The sequence below is a fragment of the Schistocerca nitens genome, chromosome 5 (assembly GCF_023898315.1).
Source record: "Schistocerca nitens isolate TAMUIC-IGC-003100 chromosome 5, iqSchNite1.1, whole genome shotgun sequence".
In the NCBI taxonomy this organism is placed as follows: Eukaryota; Metazoa; Arthropoda; class Insecta; order Orthoptera; family Acrididae; genus Schistocerca; species Schistocerca nitens.
The window spans coordinates 390,415,802-390,440,927 of NC_064618.1; the positions used below are offsets into that span (position 1 = coordinate 390,415,802).

Sequence of the window (25,126 nt, forward strand, 5' to 3'; positions counted from 1 at the left end):
GGGGTTTGAAGAACATCGTTTAAATGCATTCACTATAGTCGAGAAATGGTAAGTGTGCTGAACTGTGGACATTTCACCATCGTGCATCATTTGCATGCAATGGAGAATGTTCTAAGATAGGGTGAATGGGTACCTCATACTTGAAGCCAAAATCGCAAAAATCAGCTGGCGGCCATATGTTCATCTCTACTCCTCGTCAATTGGCTCACGAACAACACCGACCATTACTGATGACGAGAAATTGTGTCTTTACGCTAACATAAGGAAAAGAAAACAATGGTTGAGCCCAAACGTAACAACCACTCCGGTACAAAGGCCTGCGTGCATCCACAAAATATAATGTAATGCATTTGGTGGAACAGCCATTGTGTAGCGTACTACGAATTGCTTCTCCGAGGTGTGACCTTCGCTACTGATACTTATTGTCAACAACTGAGACATCTTGCAGACGCAATCCAAGAACAACGACCAGGAAGACTGCGTGAAGTGATGCTACTCCAAGACAACTCACGCCCTCATTCTGCTACACTGACAAGAAACACTATAGAGGAGTTGGACTGGGAAGTAATTCTGTACCCATCTTATTCGCCTGACCTTGCGCCCTCAGGTTTTCACTTTTTCCGCTCTCTGTCGGAAAACTTTGGTTCAAAATGGTTCAAATGGCTCTGAGCACTATGGGACTTAACATCTGTGGTCATCAGTCCCCTAGAACTTAGAACTACTTAAACCTAACTAGCCTAAGGACATCACACACATCCATGCCCGAGGCAGGATTCGAACCTGCGACCGTAGCGGTCACGCGGTTCCAGACTGAAGCGCCTAGAACCGCACGGCCACTCCGGCCGGCTCGGAAAACTTTAAAGGTACTCCCTTTCCAGATAAAAGTGCGCTCCGACCGTTACCCCAGCGTTGGCAGGCTGTTATAAATAGTGAAGGAAAATACATTATTTATGGCTAAAGTCTCTGTTATGTGTATCTGTTGCGTTTTTTTGAATTTACTGAAAAACGCAACGAACCTACGTACCAACCTGATAGTATGAGGAGACCGGATATCCCTAGTAATACTTTGTCACCGCACCGGTGAGGGAGCAGAGAGGACAAAGCGCCGTAGAAATTCTATCCCCGCCATAAAGATGTCTGCTCTCGGCGCCAGTGGCGTTGCCGTAATCTGTCACTGGAAATCCCCGACTAGGGATCCTCTCCCCTGAGCGGGACGCGTGTCTAGCTTCTTAACGAGCCTCCGGCACGTAATAAATGAGAGAGTCGGAGGCGCGCATCCCCAGAAGAGTTAATCGGTTTATTTTCCTCATTCCTAACGCTCAGTTCCACCACGGTGCTCAAGCGCTTTCGCTAATTTTTCCTGCTGCTTTCGCTCGTCAGGAACGATGCTCCTCAGCGCTGCATGTTCACATACTGTGACTGTTGCTACTTACAGAAATTTCAAACGTCTCAAATGCAATCCTGTTCAAAAGAATTGACCCACTTTCTTGCAAGCTACGGTACTCAACTAAACTAAAAATACCTTCTTACGTACACAGTGCCCCGCCTAACTTTGCTACCTCATGTATTTCCGAAATGAAACAAAATGTGAAAAATACCATTGGCCAGGTGTCTACGTATGTCAGGTGCTAACACAATAGGCAGGACTGCACAATCCCTACAAGTAAACAAACATCACTTCCAACACTAAGTTACCTTTTTTTTTTTTAAATGGCATAAGGGCACATGTGTGTTTTTCTACCGAAAAAAAAAAACTAGACGTACAATTAGTGATGACAGACTTGATTTCACTGCTCTAAGTCTTATGTCTTCTGGAATTCTGAAGACTAAATCATGAAAACGGTTCTGCCGTACTGCTGTTATTCCGTAATGCGTGTTGCCTACACTGTCCTCAAGGCTGCTGTAGGCAACTCTTGCTCCGCGCAGTACCGCAGAAGCTGTGCTAGAGTTGTCAGCTTATAAACAGCGTCGTCCAACATTTCAGCACCTGGGTCGCTTTTGAAGAAGACGAGTACTTCTGGGCCGCACATAATACACTCGGTCGCAGGTTCGAATCCTGCCTCGGGCATGGATGTGTGTGATGTCCTTAGGTTAGTTAGGTTCTAGGGGACTGATGACCATAGATGTTGTGTCCCATAGTGCTCAGAGCCATTTGAACCATTTGAACCTCATTGATACTTCCTTTGCGCCGCATGCGGCCCCCAGGTTGGACACCCCTGCTGTAAATTCTACATATTTCAGACGTATGAGGTTTAGAACAATGAAAACAGGTCTTCCGTCACTAATTATATCTCTGGTTTTCATTTCCGTAGAAAAAACATTCACATGTCATTTTTAAAAAAAACGTAACTTTGTGCTTGAAGCTGATGTTTGTCTACGTTTATGTATTGCGCATATCTGCTCATTGTGTAAGTCTCTTACATGGGTCCATCCCTGGCCAATTGTATTTAACTTTTTTTCGGAAATATTTGAGGTGGCAGAGTTAGGTGGGACACCTTGTACATGTTCTGAGCCAAATCTTTTTTAGATATGACCATTCTGTCCTGTGATATCCATCTATACGTTGACAATGCAGCAAGTGTTCAATCGGTTACCACCCAAACGGACACAACCTTCAGCCCTTCTTCTCCAAGAACGACAAACTCGTGACATTACATCTGGCTTCCTTCGGATTTGGCGATTCCATCTCATCCATGGAACATACGCTCCTGTAAAGCGCATACCTAAAAATTCCCGCGACGGCTGCAGATATCAGAGTACGGTTTCCGCCAAATAGTAGCATGTAAAGAGGCGGCAAGTAGTTCGCTGCACGGTTAGAATTTGAAATGCTATTATTTACTAAAATCTAAGAGTAAATGTAGTGTTTTTAATGGAGCTCAGTATTTTTCAGCGGCACTGCGTAGCTCACGAAGAGAGGAGTGTAGTAGTATAGCACATGTTAATACTCTTCTCCAAAAACAAAAATCTGGAAGATATCCTGAATGTGAAGCTGTTCATTTCTACTTCTCTTAATACGACCAAAAAACTGAGCCGGATCAGCGGATTCCGGCTTAGTGTTTAGCTCAATTGCCAGTATTTTATTTTTGCGAATAATTTCACTATGAGCGTTGCCAAATGGATCAGCGTATTCATCTTTTCGTGAGATGTCGAGTGACGGTAAGAAAATAATCAAATGGTTCAAATGGCTCTGAGCACTATGGGACTCAACTGCTGAGGTCATTAGTCCCCTAGAATTTAGAACTAGTTAAACCTAACTAACCTAAGGACATCACAAACATCGATGCCCGAGGCAGGATTCGAACCTGCGACCGTAGCGGTCTTGCGGTTCCAGACTGCAGCGCCTTTAACCGCACGGCCACTTCGGCCGGCAAGAAAATAATCCCTGCAAATAAAAAAAACATAGTAGTTTTGTATCTCGGTCAATGAAAAAATCACAAGTGTTAACCGTACAATAAACAAATGCCCCCGTACCTACTATAGGTTAATGATTTTTCGGCATGTGGAAATTACACGGTGTTTGCGTTTCGTAGACCACCCTATATTTTTGCCGTCTCCTCAGTTCCACCCTTCTAGTAAGGTGGCACAGCATTAACACACAGTACACACATTCGGAAGGACGACGCGACGGTTCAAATACTCGTCCGTTCTTCCAGATTTCGATTTTTTGGTGGATTCGTTGCATTTCTTAAGGGGGGTAGGACGTCAAACGGGCCGACTTGGAGCAGGAGAGGCACCAGAGGACATTTTAATTTCCACTGTCTATACTTTTACAAGTAAATTCATAAAACTTTGTCAGCATGACCAGGAAGGATTCAGGATTCACACTTTTAGCAGCGGAAGTTAAAAAAACATAACAAAATAATTTTTTTTACTTGTGAAATTTCATCATTTTTTCACATACTACTGACTGCATTTGTTGCTATAGGTACACTTTTCTTCATAAGTAACAGAGACTGTTCGATGAATTTTGCACAGCATACAAACCATACACACAGGTGTCTGAAACTCTAGAATCTATTTAATTTATGAAAAAATGAATGAACTGTTACGTTTTAAATATTATGTTCAGAAAAAAATCAAATTTTGTAGTTAATTATCTCAATTTTTACCACAGTTTTTAATAGATTTGGAAAATTCTGGAGTATCATACACCTGTAAGTATAGTTTGTATGCTGTGTAAAATTCATCAAAGAATCTCTCTTACTTGTGAAGAAAAATGTACCTATAGCAACAAATGCAGCCAACAGTAAGTGAAAAAAGTGATGAAATTTCTAAATAAAATTATTTTGTTATGTTTTTGCACTTCCACTGCTATGAGTGTGAATCCTGAATTCCTCCTGGTCATGCTGACAAAGTTTTATGAATTTATTTGTAAAAGTGTAGACAGTAGAAAATAAAATGTCCTGTGGTGCCTCTCCTGCTCCACGTCGGCCCGTTTGACGTCTTACCCCCCTTAAGGGAAATGCTGCAAAGATTCTTTTGTAAGTGACACAGCCGTCTTATCTTCCACACCCTTCCCAATACGAGCAAGTGTTCCGTCCCTGTCCTCAGCTCGTGGTCGTACGGTAGCGTTCTCGCTTCCCACGCCCGGGTTCCCGGGTTAGATTCCCGGCGGGGTCAGGGATTTTCTCTGCCCCGTGATGACTGGGTGTTGTGTGATGTCCTTAGGTTAGTTAGGTTCAAGTAGTTCTAAGTTCTAGGGGACTGATGACCATAGATGTTAAGTCCCATAGTGCTCAGAGCCAGTTGAACCTTTTTTTTTTGTTCTGTCCCTAATGACCACGACGTCGACGGGACGTTAAACTGTAATATTCCTTCCTACATTCCCCTTCACGCAAGCGTGAGCGGGTATTGTGGGTACTGAATCTAGCGAAAGCGTCTGCTCACTATACAAACACGCCGTGATGTCACTATGAGGTAATAGCGCCCTTCGCGTCACCATATAGTGCGCACGGGTGAAGCACGTGGCTGTACCAGAGGACACGTGTCGTGCTTGCAGGAAGCGGCGGCGTGGCGTGTCGTCGGTCTGCTTTCACTGGAGGGTCCGCGGAAGTCATAAAGCGCCGCGTAGCGCCGGCCACCTGCCGGTCGCCGGCAAAACCGCGGAGAAAGTCTGCCGCCAGTGGGTGTCCAGGGGAGTACTGTACATCTACCTGCAGTGAACCACCTCTCCTCAGATTAAATGTCCGTATAGGTCACTCTTAACACCACTGAAAATTTCTAATGGCTTGATGGTTCAGCCGATATAACAAGAAAAAAGAAGTGGTAGCTCAGTCAGTAAGAGCATTTCCTGAGAAAGGCAAGGTTCAGGAGTAGAGAAATAACGTGAAGAGAATGGGTCTCACATTAATACTCTTGGGCTCTGCAGTTCGATATCCCGTGATTTGTTTACGAGACAAATATCGAGTTACATCGCGTTCCGTAGTTGTAGGTTCCTCTATAACTGCCTGAATAAGTTAGTTCTACGGTCGGAGTTAGCCAAATGATTCCCACCTCGAATAGGACTGTGCCTAGCGTCGCGTCGCGGTGTTTAAATTAACCTCAGAGCTGTGAATAGTTTTAGTTGTAAATTGCATGTAGTTGTAGACATAATTGGACAAAATCTCTGTGCAGGTATTTCCATCATCTCATCTAATGCATGACTGGGATCAATAATAATTGGGCAAAGCCATGGTCGACTGTTTCTTTCTACCTCTTCCGTTTACTCCGCTGGCAACCGTCTCATTCTGATTTTCAGCCTGGGTGATGTCGGGCCTGGCGGTCTATCGCTAAAGCACGTCCCTGGGAACCGAGAGGTCGTGGGGTCGAATTCTGGTAGCATCACGGAAAATTTTAATCTGCGTTTAAGCTAGCCTTCAGCTCTCAACGATTTGAGCCCAGGAACGACACGTGATTCGCCTCCCTTGTTAAACAGTAGGTCCCCTTTCCCCAGTTAGATTACAGGAAGATTAGGGACAGTCGCCGAAGTGACCACTGAGCCGCACACAATTATTTTTAACCTAGGCGATTTCGAAATACAAGAGGAATTTAAATATTTGAATTGCGTTAAGTATTTATGATTTTTTAAAAATTATTTAAGAGTTTATTACATTTATATCCTTCTTGACCTCGTTGATCCAACTTTGTACAGGAAAATCTTTTTGGCAATTATTTGGTACTTTGTGGTATTAGAATTATTAGGCATCAGGGAACAACTTCTATGGTACTGAAAGGAGCTGCGGAGAGTAAAAACTGTAGAGGAAGATAGAGATTGGAATAAATCCAGAAAATAATTGAGGATGTAGCTGAGATGAAAAGGTTGGCACAGGTGAGGAATACGTGGCGGGCCGCATTAAATCTGTTAAAAGATTGATGACTAAAAAAGAAGTATTAAAAAACATGCCAGGTGTCTTTCCGCGCATTTGTGTGAATTCAATAATTCGTTGCTGACAAAACTTCTCGAGTTTTTAGTTATTCACCTTTTGTGTTGTAGATAACCTTACTACGAGGGCAGTTCAATAAGTAATGCAACACATTTTTTTTCTCGGCCAATTTTGGTTGAAAAAACCGGAAATTTCTTGTGGAATATTTTCAAACATTCCCGCTTCGTCTCGTATAGTTTCATTGACTTCCGACAGGTGGCAGCGCTGTACGGAGCTGTTAAAATGGCGTCTGTAACGGATGTTCATTGCAAACAACGGGCAGTGATCGAGTTTCTTTTGGCGGAAAACCAGGGCATCTCAGATATTCATAGGCGCTTGCAGAATGCCTACGGTGATCTGGCAGTGGACAAAAGCACGGTGAGTCGTTGGGCAAAGCGTGTGTCATCATCGCCGCAAGGTCAAGCAAGACTGTCTGATCTCCCGCGTGCGGGCCGGCCGTGCACAGCTGTGACTCCTGCAATGGCGGAGCGTGCGAACACACTCGTTCGAGATGATCGACGGATCACCATCAAACAACTCAGTGCTCAACTTGACATCTCTGTTGGTAGTGCTGTCACAATTGTTCACCAGTTGGGATATTCAAAGGTTTGTTCCCGCTGGGTCCCTCGTTGTCTAACCGAACACCATAAAGAGCAAAGGAGAACCATCTGTGCGGAATTGTTTGCTCGTCATGTGGCTGAGGGTGACAATTTCTTGTCAAAGATTGTTACAGGCGATGAAACATGGATTCATCACTTCGAACCTGAAACAAAACGGCAATCAATGGAGTGGCGCCACACCCACTCCCCTACCAAGAAAAAGTTTAAAGCCATACCCTCAGCCGGTAAAGTCATGGTTACAGTCTTCTGGGACGCTGAAGGGGTTATTCTGTTCGATGTCCTTCCCCATGGTCAAACGATCAACTCTGAAGTGTATTGTGCTACTCTTCAGAAATTGAAGAAACGACTTCAGCGTGTTCGTAGGCACAAAAATCAGAACGAACTTCTCCTTCTTCATGACAACGCAAGACCTCACACAAGTCTTCGCACCCGAGAGGAGCTCACAAAACTTCAGTGGACTGTTCTTCCTCATGCACCCTACAGCCCTGATCTCGCACCGTCGGATTTCCATATGTTTGGCCCAATGAAGGACGCAATCCGTGGGACGCACTACGCGGATGATGAAGAAGTTATTGATGCAGTACGACGTTGGCTCCGACATCGACCAGTGGAATGGTACCGTGCAGGCATACAGGCCTCATTTCAAGGTGGCGTAAGGCCGTAGCATTGAATGGAGATTACGTTGAAAAATAGTGTTGTGTAGCTAAAAGATTGGGGAATAACCTGGTGTATTTCAATGCTGAATAAAACAACCCCTGATTCAGAAAAAAATGTGTTGCATTACTTATGGAACTGCCCTCGTATTATGGCACGACGACCTGCGTTGTGCATGCGACAATCAAGAAACAAATATAGAAAAGCAATTCAGCGCTTTCGTGCTCTTTTTTTTTTTTTTTTTTTTTTTTTTGCTTGCGCGTTGTCTCCGAGTGAGAACATATCTAGGAAACCACCTTTGATAGTTCGGGTTCCCGGGTTCGATTCCCGGCGGGGTCAGGGATTTTCTCTGCCTCGTGATGGCTGGGTGTTGTGTGCTGTCCTTAGGTTAGTTAGGTTTAAGTAGTTCTAAGTTCTAGGGGACTTATGACCACAGCAGTTGAGTCCCATAGTGCTCAGAGCCATTTGAACCATTTGAACCTTTGATAGTTGCTCTTGCAGCCACTCCACACGACTTTGAAACGTTAATTATGAAAGCGCTTCAGGCAGCTATTTCTTTTGTATTAGTATACTGTTGTGAGAAAACTACGATGTAGCGGGCTGGCTTTATCGTGCTCCTACAGTGCCTGCACATTTTTTTGTGATTGTCTTGAACGTCAAAAAAGAGTTACGAGAGATGTATTCATCTTCTAAATAATCGTGGCATAATAGTGAAAAAGACAATAATGAGATAATTGAGTTTACTGATGACGAATAAACTGTCAAGGTACTGCATATTTAGTCTCAAAATAACCACGGAAAGTCATTGTTTTAGTTTAGGGTAGTTTTAAATGGCTTATTTTTAAATTGTAAAGGGCAAAATTGTATAGAGAAGTTATGTCCTCTTTTCATATGCACTGTTCTCCTTTTTATGATGGACGTACGGTAAACCTACTTTACAACATAAGCTAGACATTGAGAACGATTCTACTAACGTAGAGAATGTGAAGCGCGGACCACCGTTCCGGTTGCTCTGACGTGCGGTTACATTAGATTGAAAGTACTAGTCCGTTAGAAGTGTCTTTTCCCATCCCGTAAGCATAATCGGCCACCACCCAGGACCGTTACGGGGGATTCTCCTAGATAACAACAGATGCGGGCACGCACGTACGCGTGATACGAGGTTGTTGATACAGCCGGTGACGGATAAAGCAGCCCTAAGTGCACCTTCAAAAACAGAGGGCAAGGATCTGAGAGGTGCTACGTCTACCGTATCGAGATAAAAATAAACCACCACTCGTTTGACTCACGGGTCACACACACGCTCGAGAAACAATGCCTTTGTTTACTGTGTACGGTGAACCGTTGCTGTCTGTCACGCCTTTCTTCAGCGCTCGGAATTAACTCAAAAGACTTTCGATAGACGGGTTTGTTACGCATTTATACTGCTCTGATAAGTATTCTGTTGCATTGTGGTTAGTGATTCGAAAACAAAGGAACGAATGATTTAATTATTTAATTACTTCGATGTAATGTATGCATTGTGACTGTAGCACATTAAACCTGTGACCGATTGATGATTTCATAGCTAATAGAACACAGCATGTTATTCGTCTTTCCTGTCGTACTTAATGGCGAAATTTTATCAGACGTAAAAGTAACTTCGATCTTAACCGAAGGTGGGCTATAAAAAAAACACGCACACGTTATACGTATGAGCAAATGTAGCGAGCGATTTAAAGTGAAACAACTAAGCAAAAAACAGTCACAGGGAACGTAGATACCAGACTGACATTCACTGGGATTCTCAGGATCAGGGTTACCAAATTAAATTAACCAAATTACCGAACTTTTCGTGGCGAAAGGTTTTGCTGACCTGAGGGTGAACATAATGAAACACTTAGTAAACAGTAAAAAATATATTTGTTATTGCTAGATACAGCTTTCAGAAATTTTTGTCATCTATAAGTTTTTGGTAAAAGTCGTTGCATCTTGCAAACTTCAAATTACAACGACTGCATAATTCTGCTTTTACCTTAACGACAAGCATTTTGTTTACAGCGGCAGGCCATAAATTATTCACGTGACTGAAGTCTCTTTATGCGCAGGCATAGCTGCATTACCCTTTGGATAATTATTTTTAATGTTAGGCGTTTCTTCTGCGTTTATAAAAACGTTTCCCGGAATACGATTTTGTGGATGTAGATGCTTGACTTTGTGATTTTTCCCCAAATTTTATTTAGAATACAGATTGCTGCGTACAAACTGTCGAAATCACTGATATGAATGGAATTCTTAAATTACCGTTTATAAAAACGTTTCCCAGAATACGATTTTGTGGATGTAGATTCTTGACTTTGTGATTGTTCCCAAATTTTATTTAGAATACAGGTTACTGCGTACAAACTGTCGAAATCACTGATATGAATGGAATTCTTAAATTACCGAACTGCTCATACTTCAGTACCGAACACCGAACACGGGATAAAATACCGAACAGGTCGGTAAAAAACTGAGCACTTGGCAGCCCAGCTCAAAATGTGTAGGAGATAGCTTACATAACGTCCGGTGGATATGTACTTGAGTATTGCTCGTCAGTTTGGGATTCTTACCAGATTGGACTGATAGAGGAAACAGAGAAAATCCAAAGGAGAGGAGCACGTTTCCCCACACTTTTCAGTGAACAAGCGCGAACGCGTCATATTGATGCTCGTCGAAGTCCTGTGGTAGATGCTACAGGACGGGCGTTGTTTATCACGGTATAGTTTACTGTTAACATTCCGAGAGCATACATTGCCAAAAGACACAACCAACACATTGCTTCTTCCTAGATATACGAACATCGCGAAAATATGACTAGCGGAACTTAAATGTAGATGGTAGTTCGTAGTGAAATGCAGGAAGTTACTGTGAACGTATTAGTATTGGCAGCTTCTAGCGCCACAAACTGTGACTATGCTGCCGATATACTAAGTCCGTCTTAGTCAGCGTGTATGGCTTGTTTGCGGAGGATCCGGGTTCGATTTCCGGTACCGTCAGGGACTTTTTTCGTGATGTGAGGACTGGAACGGGGTGTATTCAGCATCGTGATGTCAGCTGAGGAGCTACTTCAGTGAGAAGTAGCGGCTACGAGGTCAAGAAAGCCGACAATGGTCGGGAGAGCCTTGTGCTGACCACACGCCCCTCCATATTGCATCCAATGACGTCGTTGGCAGAGGATGACGCGGAGGTCGGTCGGTGCCGATTGGCCGATCAGAACGCGGAGCCTTGCTTTGGTAGTTGTGAGGTAAAACATATTGAGATCGTTGTGGCAATGTTTGGACTGATGATACCAACCTGTATTTTGTTTGAAGCGATCTTGGGAAAACTCGCTATACATAGTTGACTGTGAACGAGCAGTATCTTGGAATTTCGCCACCATCCGAATACCAGTGCAGTGTTACCTTTCCCCCGCTGGGAATTTCCAACGAAAGGGGTTATCGTTGTGAACGTGGGAAGGCACGGGGTCACCTGGCTTAAATTCGCGGTTCATTTGTTGCTGGTGTCGTGGAGCGGACAGGCATTCTCTCGTATGGGCGCAGGTGCTGGGAGTGGCCTTTCGAGCGCATGGACGGCTTGTGGAGATAAAGGTCACCGATAGCGGGCTCCGGGCTCGCTGCAACCTGTTGTGCGGTGGGCGGTTGCCGGTCGCAGCACGCCGCGCCACGCCGCCACGCACAGTTATTCGCAAACGTCTCCACGTGACCGCGGCAGCGGTGTTTGCCTATACGTCCGCTCTATGCACTCTGTTTATACGCGTACTTTACCTCATCTCCATTGTAAGCGCGTGACCCACTAGCAGTGTTGGCCAGCTTGAGAGTTAGGTTAAGCTCATTCGATGCCGTTTGTGTCAACGATAACAGCGTCTCTTGGAACAAAAACGTAAACTGCGCATGAAAAAAAGACGCAAGAAACAGTAAAGAAAAAAAGCACGTTTAAAATGCTGTGCTGTGGTGTAAATTCAGAATGGACACCACACAGCAGGTACACGAAAGACGGCAGAAGAATCGGAAGCACTATAAATACGTCTGGAAAGAAAGATTGCTTGTGGATATGTAGTGGCCCTCCCAATTACGAGGTTCTTGGTGGCTGATGCAATCAGTTATTCATTTAAAATCCACCAGTTTGCCCTTTCCAAGTAAATTCATAACGCCATTCGAATGCAGCTAGTTTCGCACACTCCTATGTTGAATTCTGCCCTGTATTCTCTTTTCAGATCACTACACCCCTTCAAGTATTCACGAACGCTTCTCTGTGTTGTGCAGTGATTTTCCCGCTATTCACATTTATGTATCTATATTTAACACTACACATCTAAAGAGAGATTCCTTTGCCTGCTGTAATCTGCTGACATTTTCCTCAATTTCATTATCTTGTGTAATCTTGCATCCCACGTTACAAACTTCCTCCAACACTTCGTCTACATCTCTCCAAGCTTTTTGTTTGATAAGCCACTATATCCTTCACTTACGATTTGGTTTAATTTCATTTGTGCTTTGTTTACCCTTAAAAGGCCAAATTCTGTAATGCGTCTACTACATTAAAAAAAAATTAAAAAAAAACCCTCATGCTCCTTCAACTAAAGTACTATACTGTCAACGATATTTAACTTGCGTATTTGCTCCGCTCGGCAAATTAACTTCTATACTGAAATTACGTTTCACTTCTTCTACTGCTTTTTTAGGTGAAGAACTTAAATAGCTGAGCGAGATTCTTCTCTCTCCTGATTTTACATTTTTATTACTCCTTCTTGGTTCTCTCGAATTTTGGTTCAAATCGCTCTAAGCACTATGGGACTTAACATCTGAGGTCATCAGTCCCCTAGACTTAGAACTACTTCAACCTAAGTAACCTAAGGACATCACACACATCCATGCCCGAGGCAGGATTAAAAAAAAAAATGGTTCAAATGGCTCTGATCACCATGGGACTTAACCTCTGAGGTCATCAGTCCCCTAGGACTTAGAACTACTTACACCTAACTAACCTAAGGACATCACACACATCCATGCACGAGGCAGGATTCGAACCTGCGACCGTAGCGGTCGCGCGGTTCCAGACTGTAGCGGCTATAACCTCTCGGCCACCCCGGCCAGCGAGGCAGGATTCGTACCTGCGACCGTAGCAGCAGCGCGGTTCCGGACTGAAGCACCTTGAATCACTCGGCCACAGCGGCCGGCTCGAATGTTGTAGACTGCCCTTTGTTCCAGTAGCTTTTTGGTCTCACGCTTTCCAAAATATTACCTGCACTCCTCACGGTAGTGAGGTAGCGCATTGGAGAAGCCGCCAGACATGATTTTGCAGCTCGACGATTTGCTATCGAAATTTGACTTTTCCGTGGTTTTCATTAATTGCTTGAGGCAGATGCCGGTGTCGCTGCTTTGAAAATGACCAACATCCCTCCCCTTCCTTCCTCAACGCGATCTCGTGTTCCGTCTCTAACGACATCGTCGTCGACGGGACGTTAAACCTTAAACCTCCACACCTTTATTTATTTACTCCTCCTGGCCACCCTTCGTCTACACTGCTAGGTTTGTTTGTGAAACACTGTCCGCACGGACGTTTTCTTTGTGGTGTAGTGCGGTGTGGAGTGAATCACGGCTCGATAGAGAGGCGATCTTCGCCGTGACACTGGCCGCGCCGGCCCCGGTGGCTGACCCCCAGCAGGAATGCAGCGTTTGCATAACGCGGTGCCTGACTCACACCTGATTCTCGCTCGCGACAGCCTTTGGACACACCGGTGTCTCTCCCCTCCGGGCAGCAGTCGCGCCTTGTCCTTTCATTACTCGCTCCAAGGTCTGCCTATCCGCTGTTTGCTGTGTAGTTCGTGAGGTCGCCAATTAACGTGCTGGTAGAATACACACTACCAAAATTTCAGCTTTCTCACTTTGGAAAAAAAAGCACTAAATTGGAACACTTTGCTTTTGTGACGATTATAAACTTCATCCCTTTTTATTTTTAAATGAACCGAATTTCTTATTGGCGCTTGGTCTGTGAGTCTTCGCGTGACGTGGATGCTTCAATTATTTCACGACTGCTTTCAGAGTGATCGTTGAATATCTGTGCCGGACCGGAATTCGAACCTAAAGTTCTTCCAAATCACGAGGAGTCAAAAAAATGTTCAAATGTGTGTGAAATCTTATGGGACTTAACGGCTAAGGTCATCAGTCCCTGACTACGGTCGCAGGTTCGAATCCTGCCTCGGGCATGGATGTGTGTGATGTCCTTAGGTTAGTTAGGTTTAAGTAGTTCTAAGTTCTAGGGGACTGATGACCTCATAAGTTAAGTCCCATAGTGCTCGGAGCCATTTGAACCATTTTATCATCAGTCCCTGAGCTTACACACCACTTAACCTAAATTATCCTAAGGACAAACACACACACCCATGCCCGAGGGAGGACTCGAACCTCCGCCGGGACCAGCCGCACAGTCCACGAGGAGTCTCCTAAACCTTTAGGGTATCAGCGCATACCAAGGCGTCACTCAAACTCTTGTCTCTGATATTTCTGTGATTTCAGAAGGCTACCGTTCGAGATTCATTGTAGATTCAGCACATCTGAACAGTTTGTATTGATTTCAATGAATGTTACTGGATCTTCATTGATTTCAATCTCATCGACACTTTTATTTCATATACTTATATGGATATGGTGTCTGTTCTTTCCATACAAGTATATAGTTCTGGCATTACCGACCATGACCTTCTTTTTCTGTGCGGATGCACACATATTCCCCGAACTCATACGGGACTTGGTAAGAGTAATGAGTGTTAGCCAGCACGGTAGCTCAGCGTGTTCGGTCAGAGGGTTAGCTACCCTCTGTACTAAAAAATTGAGTGAACGGCTCAACGAACAACCTGAACGGGTGTCATGGGACGTCCGTTCCGAACATATACAACGGACAAAGTAGAACAAAATGACAAAAAAGATGGATAGAGCGTCTGCCATGTAAGCAGGAGATCCCGGTTTCGAGTCCCGGTCGGGACACACATTTTCACCTGTCCCCGTTGACATACCGGGTGACCAAAAAGTCAGTATAAAGTTGAAAACTTAATAAACCACGGAAAAATGTAGATACAGAGGCAAAAATTGACACACATGCTTGGAATGACATGGGGTTTTAATAGAACAAAAAAAAAGTATTGCTAGACGCGTGAAAGATCTCTTGCGCGCGTCGTTTGGTGATGATCGTGTGCTCAGCCGCCACTTACGTCATGCTTAGCCTCCCAGGTCCCCAGACCTCAGTCCGTGCCATTATTGGCTTTGGGGTTACCTGAAGTCCCAAGTCTATCGTGATCGACCGACATCTCTCGGGATGCTGAGAGACAACATCCGACACCAATGCCTCACCATAATTCCGGACATGCTTTACAGTGCTGTTCACAACATTATTCCTCGACTACAACTATTGTTGAGGAATGATGGTGGACATATTGAGCATTTCCTGTAAATAACATCATCTTTGCTTTGTCTTACTTTGTTATGTTAATTATTGCTATGCTGATCAGATGAAGCGCCATCTGTCGGAAATTTTTTTAAGTTTTTTATTTTTTTGGTTCTAATAAAATCTCATGTCAATTTGTACCTCTCTATCTACATTATTCCGTGATTTATTCATTTTTCAAATTTATACTGACTTTTTGATCACCCGGTATATCAATGCCCGTCAGCAACTCAAGGTATTAATATAATTCTACTTTTATTTCAAGTCAGTGCACATACAACGCAAGTATTTTACTGTACGGCCAATATTAATGTAACTATAGCCTTTTTCTCTTTCAGTAGATTGTTGTGTCTGTTCAGTGGTTTCGGTAGCTCTCGAAACAAGATATGTCCTGATATAACTTTTTTCTGATGTTCACAATGAAATTTTCGCTAACAGAAATAGAATTTTGCTAGAATCGAAAAGCAAGATTGCCGATGTAGTGCATTTTCCAATTCATTATCCTGCGTTTACTTGGTTTCTTTCTTGGAACAGCGTTGCCGAGTAGGTACTTCAGATTAAGGGCACATTCGATCAGTTATTGCGAAGACTCTCATTCCAAATATTTACAAACGAAGTGTCCCTTAAGTACTCTCTATGTCAGGTTTCAATCGGGGCTAAAATTTAGATTGTTCAGTAGAAAAAAAAAATGGATTCATTGCCTTTGGTGACATGAAAGTTACTAATATTGACCACACAGTAAAATATTTGGCACCTCGCGTGCTATCAGTCGTAGAAAAACATGGCTCGGATTCTCGATATTAAGGGAATTCACGTTTTGTGAAAGTCCTGGTACTGGTGTTACAATTTGATGGAGACAGTTGTGGAGTCATTGTAACGATGAACAACACGCCGATAACGGCTATGAATGTGCGGATTACAGCGTGGTACAGAACTTTCGACTGAACGCAATATTTTCAGTTTTCTGGGAGGACTTTGGCGTAACGTTGTAAGGTATAACGTGTAATTGTAGGGTGTAATGAAGCGTTCGTTTCGTCATGAAAGAGCGTCAGTAAAGAAAGAAAATAGGCTTCGTGCCAGATGGTAGCCAGCTCATAACAAAGAGGATGTGTGTGTGTGTGTGGGGGGGGGGGGAGGGGTGCGTGCGAGAGCGCGCGAACGCGCCTCATTGTGTGTGTGTGGGGGGGGGGAGGGGGCGGTCGGGGGCGGCGGTGGAGGCGGAGGGGACGAGCTCATCGTCCTTTCCCGATGAAAGGGTGACAATCAACAGTGTCTTGTGTCCTCACTCCAAAAGACAATGCCGAACGGTTTGGAATTTAACGGCGGACATTGGAACGGAGTTGGAGGTACGCCAAGGTCGTGAGGGACAGTGGAGGCAATGGATCAAACTACGGTTATCATCATCAACAACAAGCACGATGATGTAGTGTAAGTCAGTGGGCTTCTGTTCTGACGGCTCAAACCGCGTACCTCCATGAAAAATAGGGCCGCTTCCGTCAGGAACCTAAGCTATTATCTTGTCTCTATCGTCGCAGAATTCAACGAGGCGTTACAGTCCTGTCTTCCTTCGTCCTTCCGTTCTTCAACATAAATTTATTTTCAGTAACTGGTGTCTAAGTAGCTAAGTGTCAGACAACAAATACGAAGGTTCAGGGTTTCACCCTCAGTCGGTTCCAGATGCCTTATCGCTTCTTTTAGCTTTGGTAGTTATACATATATCAATAAATTGCGTGTTACACTGTGATTCGGAGGCCGCGTTGAACAGGAGCCCTCCTCCGCCTCCCCCTCCGCACCAACCACCACCACCGCAACCTCTATAGTTGGCGAGCTGAGTCAGGTCAAAGATCGGAGAAAGGCAAAGAAAGGGTGATTAGAATGTAACACTCCGCCGACAGCGTGGGCACTGGAGCTTTTGCTCGCATAACGAAAGAAAGGATTAGGAAAGAAATTGGCAGTGTCCTTTCAAAGGAAGGACTCTGGCATTTGTCTGGGGAGATTTAGAGAAGTCGCAGAAGACTAAAGTCCGGACGGCCAGACTGTGATTTGAACCGTTGTCCTCCCGAACAAGAGTGGAGTGTGCTAACCACTGCGCCAGCTCGTTCGAACAGAGGAAGATAAGGACGTAGCATCCCACCTAGTAAAGCACTATGGTGTTGAAATCAGCATAAGATTGAAGACAGGTTTAGCCCCGTAGCCGAAGGGCTAGCGCCTCTGGTTTCATTGTGGAAGGACTTGGGTTCGTTTCACAGTACCTCCTCAGATTGTTTTCAAGGATAATTACATTTGGAACGAGATCCGCTCAGCCTAGTGAGGCCAAATGGGGAGATACTTGAATAGAGAAACAGCGGCACCGGTTCATCTACTCGCAATAACGCCTGGGGTGATTAACTTCCTGCTGATGAGTATGGGCCACGATCATACTCGTAGATCGCTGGTAGGCCAGTAGTCGGTCAGTGGGAACAGGTCTTAGACATAATCTCAGAGTGGCGCTTACGTTTACGTTTCATCAACCACACTGCAGGGATAATTAATAGGTTCAAATGGCTCTGAGCACTATGGGACTTAACTTCTGAGGTCATCAGTTCGCTAGAACTTAGAACTACTTAAACCTAACTAACCTAAGGACATCACACACACCCATGCCCGAGGCAGGATTCGAACCTGCGACCGTAGCGGTCGCGCAGTTCCAGACTGTAGCGCTTAGAACCGGTTGGCCACCCCGGCCGGCAATTAATAGATAAACTGCGATCAACTCAGATGTTGGATTGAATACAGTGGTGTCGTACTAGGTATAGTCATGTTTTAGGTGGTATTCTCATGCCTTCCGCCTTCGCTTAAAGCTGATTTTGAACTTTGTAAGCGGATTTTCGTGGAATAGTTTGCGCCTGTTCAAAATGGTTCAAATGGCTCTGAGCACTATGGGACTCAACTGCTGTGGTCATTAGTCCCCTAGAACTTAGAACTACTTAAACCTAACTAACCTAAGGACATCACACACATCCATGCCCGAGGCAGGATTCGAACCTGCGACCGTAGCAGTCGTACGGTTCCGGACTGCGCGCCTAGAACCGCGAGACCACCGCGGCCGGCTTTGCGCCTGTCTTCAAGGGTCTGTCAGTTTAGTTTTTTCGGCATCTCTGTGACCCTCATCCTTTCATCGAACTATGTTGCCGGTCGTGGTGCCCCCCATTGTATGCGTGTTTTTAATATAATTTGCAGAAGTTCCACTGTTTCTAGACCACCAACTGGCGCCTTGTTGGAATCCGAGAAACTATCTCCTGGAGTCACCGATTTTACCCGCTTGTAACTTGCTTTCTTGAAAGCTAACCTGCTTGCGTGTTTACCGTGCAGTACAGGTAGGCTGCAGTAGATGTTCTTTTACCGAGCCCCAGATAGCCACCTCTCTCAGCGAAATGCCAGCCGGTGGAGAAACACTTGCCTGCGGGTGTAAGCGACGGTGAAAATGAGGGAGACCAGAGCCAGCGTTTTTCCCCGATTGTGTACGAAACGCCGCGGCGCGAGCGGACGTCAGTGGGGCTGCGTGTGACGCGAGGCCGCCACGCAAATAGCCGGCCGGCGCCCTGGCCCACGGCCACCGCCTCCGTCACGCCGCGTCACCCACCGCCGTCACGCCTTCCGCTCACCGCTGGACACCCCTGATGATGCCTCCCAGGCTCAGTAGCTGTAGCGCTGCCGACTCGTGTCAAGTACTGCAGGAACGATTTGTTGACGGTGTAAACGTCTGTAGGATGCCACGATCATCGGACTGGTTGAAGTAAGCAAGCAAAGGTTGCAGGCTGCACTTCTCGTTTCAAAGAGAACTGTGTCTTGTATAAAGGAGTGGAGGAGATTGTGCCTGACACTTTTTTAATGTTTCACCCTGACAAGATTTACGGAAACAATTTCACGTGGCGCAATGGTCTGGTATAGGCCTTTCAATTGGACACCAGTTCGACGACTTGTGTGTCGCTAATCTACCGCAGGACACCCGGGGAAAGGGGACCTACAGTTTAACATGGAATGTGGACCACCTGTCGTTCCTGGTGGCTCCTAAATGCTTCAAATCACTCTGAGCACTATGCGACTTAACTTCTACTTAAACCTAACCAACCTGAGGCCATCACACACATCCATTCCAAAGTCAGGATTCGAACCTGCGACCGTAGCGGTCGCGCGGTTCCAGACTGTAGCGCCTAGAACCACTCGGCCACAAGGCCGGCTGGTGGCTCCTCACATCGCTGAGACGTGAAGGCTATATAAGAAGCAGGCAAAATTTCTGTGGTCCGACCGGGTCTAGATCCCACGGTCTCTCGGTTTTTATGAGCACAGTTCACCATTAGATGACTAGACCTGATATAGTAGAAACTCTAGACTAGGGTTGCTTCTTTCATACGCCAGCTCATAGTACCCACTGTGCCACCTCGCTCGACAGATGTAGATTCATCGGCTATGAGCTCAGTTTTTTTTTTCTTTTTTCTCCTCCCTACAACGCTCTTGATGAGATACCATTCAGTAGCTGCCGTACCACCGACCTAGCAGAGCCTTTGTGAATTCGTTCTATGTCGGTTCTTACGCTATTTGACAAGGACTCGAATCGTTGGAGTAACGGGATTGGTCGCACTTGTATGTTAAGGATTCCATGTGTTGGTATGAGATATCCAGTCATTTTTGTGACCCATTAGAAAGAGTTTCTGGCACAAAGTTGTTGCCGATGAGCCGGCCGGAGTGGCCGAGCGATTCTAGGCGCTTCAGTCTGGAACCGCGTGACCGCTACGGTCGCAGGTTCAAATCCTGCCTCGGGTATGGATGTGTGTGATGTCTTTAGGTTAGTTAGGTTTAAGTAGTTCTAAGTTCTAGGGGACTGATGACCTCAGCTGCTAAGTCCCATAGTGCTCAGAACCATTTGAACCATTTTGTTGCCGATGAAGTTATACCTATACTGAATGAGGAGTGTCTCACAGTTGCGTAATACCGCAACTAGCGAAGTTATGAATCAGAGACGTGGCTAAAAATATCAATTCAATGGTAGTATTTTTGTAGAAGACATCTACAGCTATTATGAACTTTAAATGCAAAACTTGCAGGATCTATTAGTCAGCTCTTAGCAAAATTTGTGCTTGGTGCGAAAATGCTGTCTGGCTGCTCGTCAGCTGCCAAGCATAGAATCCCGATTAAGTTCCCTCAGCATTTCTGTTTCACTTTCGTGAGGGATATACCGATCTATCAGAGCGTTTGCCAATTCCTTCCATGCCGGATCTTAAGCTATTTGACAGAGACTCTAGTCGCTGGAACAATAGAACTGGTAACAGTTGTATGTTGAGGATGCCATGTCGGTTCTGATGCAATTTGACACGAACTCGAATCGCTGCAATTGTAGAACTGGTCGTACTTGTATGCTGAAGATGGCAGCAATCTGAAACAGAGACCACTTGGGGACTGGCGGCCAGCTTCCCGCGCCATTCCTACAGCTAGTCTGCTGAGGGCTCATGACGTAATTACACCTCTGGCCATTAAAATTGTTACACCAAGAAGAAACGCAGATGATAAACGGGTATTCATTGGACAAATATATTATACTAGAACTGACATGTGATTACATTTTCACGAAATTTGGGTGCATAGATCCTGAGAAATCAATACCCAGAACAACCACCTCTGGCCGTAATAACGGCCTGGGTATTGAGTCAATCAGAGCTTGGATGGCGTGTACAGGTACAGCTGCCCAGGCAGCTTCAACACGATACCACAGTTCATCAAGAGTAGTGACTGGCGTATTGTGACGAGCCAGTTGCTCGGCCACCATTGACCAGACGTTTTCAATTGGTGAGAGATCTGGAGAATGTGCTGGCAGGGCACCAGTCGAACATTTTCTGTATCCAGAAAGACACGTACAGGACCTGCAACATGCGGTAGTGCATTATCCTCCTGAAATGTGGCGTTTCGCAGGGATCGAATGAAGGGTAGAGCCACGGGTCGTAACTCATCTGAAATGTAACGTCCACTGTTCAACGTGCCGGCAATACGAGCAAGAGGTGACCGAGACGTGTAACCAATGGCACCCCATACCATCACGCCGGGTGATACGCCAGTATGGCGATGACGAATACATGCTTCCAATGTGCGTTCACGCGATATCACCAAACGCGGATGCGACCATCAGTATGCTGTAAACAGAACCTGGATTCATCCGAAAAAATGGCGTTTTGCCATTCGTACACCCAGGTTCGTCGTTGGGTGCACCATCGCAGGCGCTCCTGTCTGTGATGCAGCGTCAAGGGGAACCACAGCCATGGTGTCCGAGCTGATAGTCCATGCTGTTGCAAACGTCGTCGAACTGTTCGTGCAGATGGTTGTTGTTGTGTTGCAAACGTCCCCATCTGTTGTCCCAGGGATCGAGACGTGGCTGCACGATCCGTTACAGCCATGCGGAATAGATGTCATCGCGACTGCTAGTGATACGAGGCCTTTGGGATCCAGCACGGTGTTCCGTATTACCCTCCTGAACCCACCGTTTCCATATTCTGCTAACAGTCATTGGATCTCGACGAACGCGAGCAGCAATGTAGCGATACGATAAACTGCAATCGCGATAGGCTACAATCCGACCTTTATCAGAGTCGGAAACGTGATGGTACGCATTTCTCCTCCTTACACGAGGCATCACAACAACGTTTCACCAGGCAACGCCGGTCAACTGCTGTTTGTGTATGAGAAATCTGTTGGAAACTTTCCTCATGTCAGCACGTTGTAGGTGTCACCACCGGCGCCAACCTTGTGTGAATGCTCATCACAGCATCTTCTTACTGTCGGTTAAATGTAGCGTCTGTAGCATGTCATACTCGTGGTGTAGCAATTTTAATGGCCAGTAGTGTATTTATGTAGGTTACTAGTGAATAATAAGGTCAGTAAATATACGGCCAGAGGTGCTGCCCCATAATGTCAGTATTGGTTCTTGTGCAAAAAAAGTTTGACGACCACAGGTTTGCAGTGTGGCACCGTGTCGAACGCTTTTCGGAAAACCAGCAATAGTATATTTCAACGAAAATACCTCCCTGTTGACATCAGAGTCATCAGCGACCAAGGTGACAGCGCTTTTTGTGCCTCCCTGGTGGGTCACCGATGGTTATTGTCACGCCTGACGAGCGGTCAGAAGTAACCTCCTGGGAGCTGCGCCCTTGCGCCCGCTGTTGGCTCGTGCCGCCTGGGACAGGTTAGTAGCTGATGCAGAGAGGACAGCATTCCGCGCCGATCCCGACCTACGTACCGCGCCAACGGAATTCCCGCCGGAATCCATTATCCAAGGGCAGCGGTCACGCGCGTTCACTGATCCGTCCCGGCAAACATCGCTTCACCTCCAAAATCTGCAATACATTAGGCTCGTTCCGGGTTCTTGCACGCTGAGGTACAGCTGATGTTAACAGCATTCCACTGTTACCTGTTCTACAAATGAAATGCGATGATTAAAAGGGTTTCAGGGATGCGCTATTGTTCAATCTATACATCGAAGATGCATAGACGGAAATAAAAGAAAGCTTTAGCAGCTCCGAGACGCTATGGTGATGGAAATACTGCTACACATAGCCTTGTCGACAGCGGTTGAATATAGCTGGGAAATGATAGCCGTTGCATCATCCAGTCATCACCGAGGCATTTACCGTGAATGCTTAAGAGATCCCAAACTTACTTTCTTAAAGATTAAAACCGTTTCATTACAGGATAAACACCACTACAGAATGGGAGTTTATAACAGTAAGAGGTACTGGAACGAACTGAGAGAATAACATGCGTATGACACCACAAGGGGTTAGGTAACGAGACGCATCCTATGACAACAAGGAACAGTTAATCCGGTAATAGGGAGACTAAGGCTTGAAAGAAAAAGGTGGAAGATTCAGATCTATCGTCCCATTGTAGTACATCTACTTCTACAACAATATACTCTGCAAACCGCCCCGAAGCGCATGGCAGAGGGCACTTCCCATTGTACCAGTTATCAGCGCTTCTTCACATTCCATTCATTTATGGAACTTGGAGAGAATGACAGTTTCAATATCTCTGTGCACGCTGTAATTAATCCAGTCTTGTCCTCACGATCTATACGTAGGAGGTTGTAGTATACCTCAATAGTCATTATTTAAAGCCGTTTCTCGAAACTTTGTGAGTAGATATTATGTAAACTGAAGTTGGAGGGCGTAGAAAGGAAAGGGAGGTAGCTAATGATATCAGCTGCATCGGAACTTTATGCGGAATCAGCGGCGACGAGTGAAAATGTGTGCCAGACCGTACTTCTAAGGCGGGATCTCCTGCTTTCTAGGCCATTTCGTTAAGCGCTGCGCCACCAGGACAGAGTGTTTATCGCAAATGCGCGTACTATCTCGGAACGCCTCTCAGCCGATCCACATTCCCACCTACCACCACCTATCCGCAGTCTCGTCCGTGTCATCTATGCTCGCTACTCTGAGGTCCCCACAGGAGGTCGAACTCAATTGAGCATCTGCACTGAAGGTGGTAGATTCATTGCCCATCGAGGCTAGCCAATTATATGAATGCGTAGTGTCTGTTTTTTCGGACATGTCGCACATTCATATAATTTCTCTTACACCATACATTCATATAATATCTCGGGATAATTTGTGTCCATCTTCAGGTGTCTGCCAGTTGATTATCTTTAAATCTCTGTGGCACTCTCCCATGGGTCAGACAAATCTGTGACCACTCGTGCTGCCCTCCTCCATATACGTCCAGTATCCCCTGTTAGCCCTATTTGGTACAAGTACCACACAACTGAGCAATTTTCCAAGACTGTGTGGCACGATTGATCTGCAAGAAATCTCCTTTGTAGATCGACTTCCCTATTATTATGCAGATAAAATGAAATCTGCCACCTGTTATAACTACGGCTGAGCCTATGTGATCGTTCCATTTCATACCCCTACAATGTGTCACACCCAGGTCTTTGAATGAACTGATCGATTGCAGCTGTAACTCGTAACCCCAGAATACTGTTTTTTTCTCGTTCGTCTTGTGGAAAGCAGCCGGCCCCCATGACCGAGCGGTTCTAGGCGCCTCAGTCCGGAACCGCGCGCCTGCTACGGCCGCAGGCTCGAATCCTGCCTCGGGCATTGGTGTGTAGGTCGTTACGTTAGGTTTAAGTAGTTCTAAGTCTGGGGGACTGATGACCTCCGATGTTATGACGCCACTTGTGAAAAGCATAGTTTCACATTTCTGAACATTTAAATAAAGTTGCCAATCAGAATGAAATTTTCACTCTGCAGCGGAGTGTGCGCTGATATGAAACTTCCTGGCAGAGTAAAACTGTGTGCCGGATCGAGACTCGAACTCGGGACCTTTGCCTTTCGCGGGCAAGTGCTCTACCACCTGAGCTACCGAGCACTTGCCCGCGAAAGGCAAAGGTCCCGAGTTCGAGTCTCGGTCCGGCACACAGTTTCAATCTGCCAGTAAGTTTCAAAGTTGCCAATCTTAGTAACACTTTCAAGTGTTTTCAATCAGTAGAGACGACGCATGGCTGCATCAGCCGTAACTGTCTAACGGAAATCACAGAGAACAAGGCACGAATATACGAAGCAGATTCAAGTGGGTGTGGGTTGCAGTAGTTGTGCGGAGATGAAGAGACTCTCACGGGCCGGGCTACGGCGGAGAGCTGCGTCAAAGTAGTCTTTGATAGGAAGACCACGACGACATGAGTGCTGAAACCCGAGCTAAAGTCGCGTTATCCAGACAGCGCTGCCCGGATCTGTAGCGGCTGCCAGCTGACGAGGCTGCTGGCTGTCATCCCACAGCTTCCTCCGCCCATGCCCCCCGGGCGCCAGCTCCCGTTCGGAGAGCCGGTGGCCAGGCGGGGCTGGACTGGATGCGTGTAGCACGACAGCTGGCTCGGAGGACTCGCCGGCTCCCGTCACGCAGGTGGCGGCGAGCTGAGTGCTTTTAGCGCTTATCGCTGCGTTCGGAAACACGAGCTTCGCGTTCGAT

At 45.8% G+C, this 25,126-nt stretch overlaps 1 protein-coding gene across 1 annotated transcript in view; it reads left to right on the top strand.

Moving 5' to 3' along the window:
• Window positions 1-25,126, top strand: part of LOC126259510 (uncharacterized) — a 192,293-nt gene that overhangs the window by 79,023 nt on the left and 88,144 nt on the right. The gene's annotated exons all lie outside the window — the stretch shown is intronic.